The following is an 8418-nucleotide window of genomic DNA, read 5'->3' as shown; positions in this document are numbered from 1 at the left end:
ATATGTCCCATGATATAAAATTCTAGATAGTAGATTTTAAAAAGCATACTGGAAAATATAAATACCCATTTTCCTATGTATATCTTTTGTGCACTTAGAGATTTTTTCTAGGTTTACATTTTTCTTTATTTTACAATCTGATTCTTACTTGTAGTAAAAACAAATATCATAGACAGGTATACAGCAAAAAGTAATTCCCTTCTATCCATCTCTTTCTCAGATATTGGTAAAATCCTTTCAAACTTTCAAGCACACAAATATATTTTTGTTTTTTACATTCATGGTTTCGCATTTATACATGTTGTTCTGTCACTTAATTTATTCACTGAATACTGTAATGGAAATCTTTCATGATAGTACAGATAGAGCTACTTAAAAAAAATAGTTGTATTGCAGTCCTTTATATATCAATAACTATTTAGCTAGTTCCCTCATGAAAACTCTTTAAGGTGCTTCCAATATTTTACTCATAAAAGCAATACAGCAATGAACATGCTGGCAGCTTATTTAGAGAAAAGCACTTATTGTATTTACCTGCATATCTTTACACCCCTCTCTTCCTTTTAAAAGATTTTTTTAAAGGACAAGTGAAGTATTAAAAGCAACTAATGGAATATGTAGATACTGTGTGAGTTCAAAGGGGAAAAAATCAGGGTTTTAGCAGAACAATTTTATTAAGTTACTTGTGTCAACAAACCAGAAAGCCATGTAAAACTAATTTTTTTTAAAGATTATGTCTGAGCTGGGCAGATGGAAAGTTATCTAGATTGACTGCTCACTCCCTGTGGAATTTTTTGAGGATTCCACTTTATTTCTTAAAATTGTCCTTTTCCTGTTCCACGCTCAGAACTATGTGGTGTAGCTCAGTTCACTTGAAACTATCAGGCTTGTTTGGCAGCAGGTGATGGGCATTTTAAAAATTTAAGATGTTTCTAACAAGATGCCATCAGCCACAAGGAAGAACCTGGGTTGGTGGGCAGGAGGGCTTTGTTTTGACAAGCCCCAAACTCCATGTACAATAAATACAGGACATGGCTTCATTAGCATATGGTCTTAGGACAGCTGCCCTTTATTTTATACTCGTGACCTTGTACTTTTGAACAGTTGGTGGGTGTTTTCCTTGAATACTTGGTTTTGATGATACTGTTCTAGGCTCTCGTCTAGTTAGGCAATTCTGTGTTCTTCTTGACCTCATAAAAGGATATGACAACTATAAAGTGGTTACACTGTTGTTCAGATTCAGTAAATATTTCAATTAGGGGAGTAAATAATTTTAGACTGGGAGTGTATCTAACTCTTGCTTTGGGAGTGTGCTCCTTAGTGGAGTGGATCTTGGATGAGGGGTTTTACAAGGAGTGTGTAATGTATATCTGGGCTATCCAAAAAAAGCAAAGGAAATTTCTAAAGTTTTTCTTGCAGCAATGCACTGAAACAGAGGAGGGGTGCAGTTAGGATGCTTGCCTTTCTTATCCGCTGGTGAATTTCGAAGGTATCAGGCTTCCTACTGCTTCTGGCACCTGTTTTCAAGTGTCCCTTTTAAGGATTCAACAAAGTAGTAGAGAGCTCCACCTGACTCTTGTTATCTTCCATTTATTCAACACAGATAATGGGCGGTACCCGCAGAATGTTCTGATCTACTAATAATTGTGTTGTCCTTGATGGGTGTGCTACCCTGATAGATTGGGAATCTCTAGTTTATGGCATAATTTCTCCTTAATTTTGTCTCAGGCCTTGATAAAACTTAGCTAAAAACATATGAGTGAGTTTTTCTCCGCCAAAAATTCCATGCTGCTGGGCCAGGCACAGCCTACTCTGTTTACCGGCAAGACTATGGTCGATGTAGGACTCCCATTCCTTCTGGTTGACCTACAAGACCCAAGACTAATGTATAACCTCCTCGTTCGTTGGCTGTGATCTTGTATCCAATCAATATGGGACTGAGGAGTTTTGGGGGTGACAGTCCTTTCAGCGTCGTCCTTGCTCCCTCCCTCTCCCAGGTGACTTGTTTCTTCCTCATTCTTCTCCTGAGTGCCATCCGGAAGGGGCCCCCAAATGCCTGGCAGAGGGAAGAGATGCACGGAGGGAGGCCTGGTGCTTGTATGAAGTGGGATGTCACTCAGCGCTCAGGGAGCTGTCATACCCTCAAGGCAAAGCTGTCCTCCTTTGCCCTGAGCCACAGTCGTGGATGCCAGACCCATACTCTAGGCCAGGAGTGTCTTTACATCGCCCTAGGGCTGTGAAGCAAGAAGATTCCGTGGGGTCCCCAGTGAGAGAGGAGCAGCGCTTCCAATAGACAAGGGTGAGTCTCCCCAGTTTGCCCTCCCCAGGCCAGTGTTCTCCCAGGCCCATCCCCGAAACGGAAAACCTACTCTCACTCTTCAAGGGTCTGTCCTTCCAGCCCTACCCGCTCTGCTGGGCCACGGGAACCTGGAAACGGTGGCGTCTGGCTTCCCATGCCAGCCTCCATTCGGCCCCCAACTTTTGCCCACATGACCCACAGAGGAGACTCAAGAGAGCTATGCAGAGAAACTAGAACAGGCTTTTATTAATGAAATGAACACTACCTAAAGGTTCTGAGAGGAACGTGGGGAGAGGGGAGGGGAAATCTGTGTGCAGCGGCAGGAGTCCCAGGAGCTTTGGGACTGGAGGCCCAAGGGACCCGATTACCGTGTACTGTCCGAAGGCCCATGGCCCCTGGGATCACAGACGAGGCTTCAGGCCCCCACCTTCCTTAAAAATGGTAGGTCAGGGATTGGGAAGTTTTCCCAATGTTGGAAGGTGGAAGTACACCACTAGATATGTCTCCAGGTAGTTATTGGCTCAGCCAAGCCTCTCCCTTTGGGCCCTTAAGAGGTGGGCTATGATGGGGGAGAAGATGGTTTCTTGCACGCTGCAGCTCTTTTACGTCCTCTTAGGTGCTGGCCACGGGATGACGGGTTCTTGGTGGCAAGGCTGGTGTGGGCCGTGCTGACCACAAAAATGGTGGTGCTAGGAGGAGAGGCCAGGACGCCCCCGTCCCCGTGGGCAGCCTTGCTGGAAAAGCCGCCGGCCGATCTGGACCTCTCCTTGGTCTGGTGCCTGGGGATGTGACTAGAGGGAGGAGCACTCGGGGCTCCCGACAGAGGCTGGTTCGTTGTGCTGGCACCCGTGGACCCCGACAGGGTGCTCTGGTGTGGGCGGCCCCCTGTGTTCGGGCCCAGGCTTGCCCTGGAGCCCTACAGGCCACTTGGGGCCCTGCTCGTTGATGCTGAGATGCAGAGTGCCCTAAATCTGGAGCACAGATCGGCAACATCATCTCCCCTCCCCAAAACTGGGGGTGCTGCCGAAAGCCCCTTGCTGATGGTGGCCGGCATTGTGGTGTCAGTTTGGGGGCCGGGGTGCTGGCTGTTGGGCCCAGCATGGGACACAGTGCTGGGCATTTGGGGGGCCGCTGTGAAGGCAGGGGCAGCGACAGTGGGCTGGGATGTGCAGGAAGATGGCTTGTTGCCCACTGAAGCTCTTCTGCACCTAGTCAATCTCTGGGCAGGGGATGAGGGGGTCTTGGTGGCAAGGCTGGTGTGGGCCGTGCTGACCACAAAGGCGGTGGTGCTAGGAGGAGTGGCCAGGACCCCCCCGTCCCCGTGGGCAGCCTTGCTGGAAGTGCCGCCCTCCGATCTGGACCTCCCCTTGGTCTTGTGCCTGGGGATGTGACTAGAGGGAGGAGCACTCGGGGCTCCCGACACAGGCTGGTTCGTTGTGCTGGCTCCCGTGGTCCCCGACAGGGTGCTCTGGCGTGGGCGGCCCCCTGTGTTCGGGCCCAGGCTTGCCCTGGAGCCCTGCGGGCCACCTGGGGCCCTGCTCGTTGATGCTGAGATGCAGAGTGCCCCAAATCTGGAGCACAGATCGGCAACATCATCCCCTCTCCCCAAAACTGGGGGTGCTGCCGAAAGCCTCATGCTGATGGTGGCCGGCATTGTGGTGTCAGTTTGGGGGCCGGGGTGGTGGCTGTTGGGCCCAGCATGGGACACAGTGCTGGGCATTTGGGTGGCCGCTGTCAAGGCAGGGGCAGCGGCAGTCGGCTGGGATGTGCAGGAAGATGGCTTGTTGCCCGCTGAAGCTCTTCTGCACCTAGTCAATCTCTGGGCAGGGGATGAGGGGGTCTTGGTGGCAAGGCTGGTGTGGGCCGTGCTGACCACAAAGGCGATGGTGCTTGGAGGAGTGGCCAGGACCCCCCCGTTCCCGTGGGCAGCCTTGCTGGAAGTGCCGCCCTCCGATCTGGACCTCCCCTTGGTCTTGTGCCTGGGGATGTGACTAGGAGGAGGAGCACTCGGGGCTCCTGACACAGGCTGGTTCGTTGTGCTGGCTCCCGTGGTCCCCGACAGGGTGCTCTGGCGTGGGCGGCCCCCTGTGTTCGGGCCCAGGCTTGCCCTGGAGCCCTGCGGGCCACCTGGGGCCCTGCTCGTTGATGCTGAGATGCAGAGTGCTCCAAATCTGGAGCACAGATCGGCAACATCATCCCCTCTCCCCCAAACTGGGGGTGCTGGCCAAAGCCCCATGCTGATGGTGGCCTGCATTGCGGTCCCAATTGGGGGGCCAGGGTGCTGGCTTTTGGGCCCAGCATGGGACACGGTGCCAAGTACCTGGGCGGCAACTGCCAAGCCAGGGGCAGCTGCAGTGGACTGTGAAGTGGCCGAAGATGGATTATTACATGTTGCAGCTCTTTTGCACGTAATCAGTCGCAGGGCAGGGGATGAGGGGGTCTTGGTGGCATGGCTGCTCTGGGCCTTGCTGACCAGAGACGTGGAGCCACTAGGAGGAAAGGCCAGGATGCTCCCATCCCTGCAGGCGGCCTTGCTGGAAGTGCTGTAGCCGTCCGATCTGGACCTCTTCCGGCTCAGGTTCCTGGGGATGTGACTGAAGGGAGGGAAACTCGGGGCTCCCGACACAGGCTGGTTCGTCGTGCTGGCTCCAGCGGTCCCCGACAAGGTGCTCTGGCGTGGGTGGCCCCCTGTGTTTGGGCCCAGGCTTGCCCTGGAGCCCTGTGGGCCATTTGGGGCCCTGCTTGTTGCTGCTGTGATGCAGAGAGCCCCTAATCTGGTGCACAGGCCTGCAACATCATCCCCTCTCCCCAAAACTGTGGGTGCTGCCGAAAGCCCCATGCTGATGGGGGCCGGCATTGTGGTGCCAGTTGGGGGGCCGGGGTGCTGGTTGTTGGGCCCAGCATGGGGCACAGCGCTGGGCAACTGGGGGGCCGCTGTCAAGCCAGGGGCAGCAGCTGCGCCAGGGGCGAGGCCAGCAGAGGAGGTTACCAAGCCTGGCTGGGCACTGGCACGGGTCCCCCGGGAGGCAGATGCGGGTAAGGGAACCACATAACCTACCTGGGTGCCACTGCCCAAGGACAGCTGGACTACTGCCGTGCTCAGGGCCTGGAGTGGGTCTGGAGCCTGAGCTGCCGGCTGTCCATGCGCGGGAGAGATTTGAAGGGTGCTGGCTCCGGGCCACTGCCCACCAACAGCCCCGAGTGGGGCCTGGGCAGTGGATCCCGGGTTGCCCCTACCTCCAGGCAGTGCAGGCAGCCCTGGGGGGACTGTGACTGAGGCTGTGATGTCCCCGGACGGCATCGAGGGGGCCTGGGTAGATGCAACGTTGCTCCCACTGCAGCCAGGGTGAGACCCCAAAGGGAGAGGCTGGGAAGAACTGGAGCAGTCCCTGGAGGTGACCTGGGAGTCAGAGGCTGGCAGCGGAGCAGCCACTGCAGCAGGCAGGGCCAAGGCACTGGATGGGCTAGCTGGGCCACAGCTGCAGGTGGCCTCTGTGTCCCCTCGAAGAGCATCTTGGATGCACTGGAGAGCAGCTTTTCTTTCCTGGTCCAGGTCCTCAACCGTCACTCGAAACCCCGGCTCAGGGGGTGATGGCAGCCTCAGAGGCTCCCCTCGCCTGTGTGGCAGCAGAGGAAACTTGCGTTTTCGGGGCCTGGAACAGTCAGCTGGGGATGAATAGTTCCTCTGCGCTGCCTTCTGCCCCGTGGTGGTATCGGCAGCCTTTTCCGGCTGGTTCTTTTGGCAGAGTGCAGGCACTCTGGCTGGACACAAGAGGCTCTCTTGGCTGACTTTTTTGGGGGACCTCGGGGGCTGCAAGGCCTGACTTGTGGCCAGACGCCTCTTTTTCTGGACCGGGTGGCAGCCCCTGGTGGAACTGTAAGAACTGGTGATGGCATTTCGAGTGGGGCAGGAGCTCCTGTGGGAGCTGGGGGACTTCTTACTGTATGGGTCTTCTGAGCTCTCTTTCCGGGGGACGGCCCTCGGCAGAGGCCCAGGCCTGGGCACAAAGGGAGAGAGGCCTCCGTGGACCCCCAGGCGCCTAAATGCCCCCTGTGGGGCCTCAGTGCCTTTAGGGTCCTTTCTGTGAGTCTCTATCTGGGCTGTCCCTTTGCCGCTCTGTCTGGGATTTCTGCACACCTGTTCCGCTGTGGAGTCACCATGGTCATTTCTGGGTGTTGAGGGCCGCAGCCCAGTGATGACCCGCTTCTGCAGCAGACAGGGGGTGACCGTGTCCTCGATGGACTCGGAGCGGCAGCGGCAGGACATCTGTGATCTGGCATCTGACAGCACTGATTTCAGCCGGCAGCCCCACCTACAGGAGGAGGTAAGAAGCCCCAGAAGAAAGCGCGGGGTCGCCAGGGTCCCTGAGTACCTTCTCCAAGCTGCTAGGACGGAGTGCGGATGCCAACTTGCGGGGTACTTGGAAGACCGCCTGTGAGTGGACCCCGGGGCGTGGACCGCCGGGCGAGCCCTGGCCTCCAAGAGTTGTCTGCGGCCACAGTGAGCCCGGTGGGGGCGGACCAGCCCTCCTGGCAGGTGCGGACCCCGCAGAGCCCGGGGATGGGGGGAGGGGCATGGCCTGCTCCAGGAGGTGCCCATAGAGCAGTCCGGTAAGGTCAGACGCTGAGGATAGCGAACTAGGCTCGCAGCGCTCTCCTTCAGCTGCCAAGTCACGGCTGAAGGCCTAGAGCACAATGCGGGGCCTGTTGCCAGGACACAGCTTTAGAACCTGGAACCTGAGGAGTGAGCGCGCGTGCAGGAACCCCTGTGCACGCGCACAGCTTCTGTTGGGTCACCAGCCAGTGCAAGAATCAGGCCTGCAGAGGCGCCATGTGGGGGTCAACTCCCTCGTTCCCAACCCTTGGGGGATTCACAGATCTCTTGGGCTTGGAGGCTGAACTGAGGAAGGGGAACGGGAGTGCAGTGGGTGCCAGCATTCTCCCCTGGCTGGGCCTGAAGCACTAAGGGACAAGAGTTGGTCCCATAGCCGCGCCCCTGCAGACCCATCAGCCGGGCATGGCAGGGCTACATGCATTTTCTCTTCCCTGGGCAAGTGCCTGCATTGCCTCCTTCTCTGGGTGTCAGGCCCTTTGGTTCTGGGTGACATCTTGGATGGTGGGCTCACATGTGGTGCGACTCTGGCCTCTAGGAGATGCTCTGAAGACCTTTAGGGTTCTTTACCCATTTTGATTAATCCAGCAACAGGGTGAAGGTCCAAGTGGGCATTCCTGGTGCTCACAGTCTTAACTTGATCGTGGCACAGGGTTAGAAGGTCATCTGGAGCCCTTGCCCACCTCGTTGCCAGGAGAAACACATCTGGGGCACAGACGTGACAAGTGGTTAGTGACTTTAACAGAATCCCTAGAAGAGAGAGGCCCAGTTCAGAAGATGAGTTCATCTGGGTTGTCAGTCAGGAGGGTTCCACGCAAGGTGCTGTTGGCATGAAAGTTAGGGGCAGCCGGGACCCCACGTGAAGACATCAGGACTGTGGCCACGCCTGGCTTCCATGAGGACCTCCATGTCTGGCTGGGAGCAGAGCTTCCCACTCCAGGATTGCGGCAGCTACCGTGGGCCCCAGGCCCGGTGGGCAGCTTTGCAGCCCAGAGGCCTCTGTCCCAGCCCCTCCTCTGCCTCTCTGCCCCCCGGAGCAGCTCACGCTTTACCTGCTCTACAGCCTGGGGCTCTTGGTAACACCTCATTGAGGAGAACTGGAGTTCTACTTATAGAGAGAGCTGAAAATCTACTGTGTAGACAACAGGGAGGGGCCCAGAAGTGTCTGGAAACTGAAAGAAGTGACCTGAGTGGGTCTATGTTTTGCAACTCAGCCTGGCAGCAATGTGGGGGGCAAACTGGGGAGAAGTGAGGATTGGAGAGGGACGAGCAAGGAGATCGGTTCGGTGATCCAGGTGAGCAAAAAGGAAGGTGAACCTGGACAGAGGCTGGGGGCCAGGAGGGGTCAGGTCAGAGGTCGAGGGACCAGGACCTGAGGGTGGATTCCTCCTGGAGAAGCCTGGGCAGGAGTGAATGGTAGTGACCAGCTCCATGGAGCAACAGTCTTGGAGATGAGGAACAACAGATAAAATACCTGGAAGGGACTGGACTGAGGTGGGGGAGGAGA

This window comes from Mustela nivalis (assembly GCF_964662115.1).
Source record: "Mustela nivalis genome assembly, contig: HAP1_SCAFFOLD_2391, whole genome shotgun sequence".
NCBI lineage: Eukaryota > Metazoa > Chordata > Mammalia > Carnivora > Mustelidae > Mustela > Mustela nivalis.
This window is presented reverse-complemented; position numbering follows the sequence as displayed.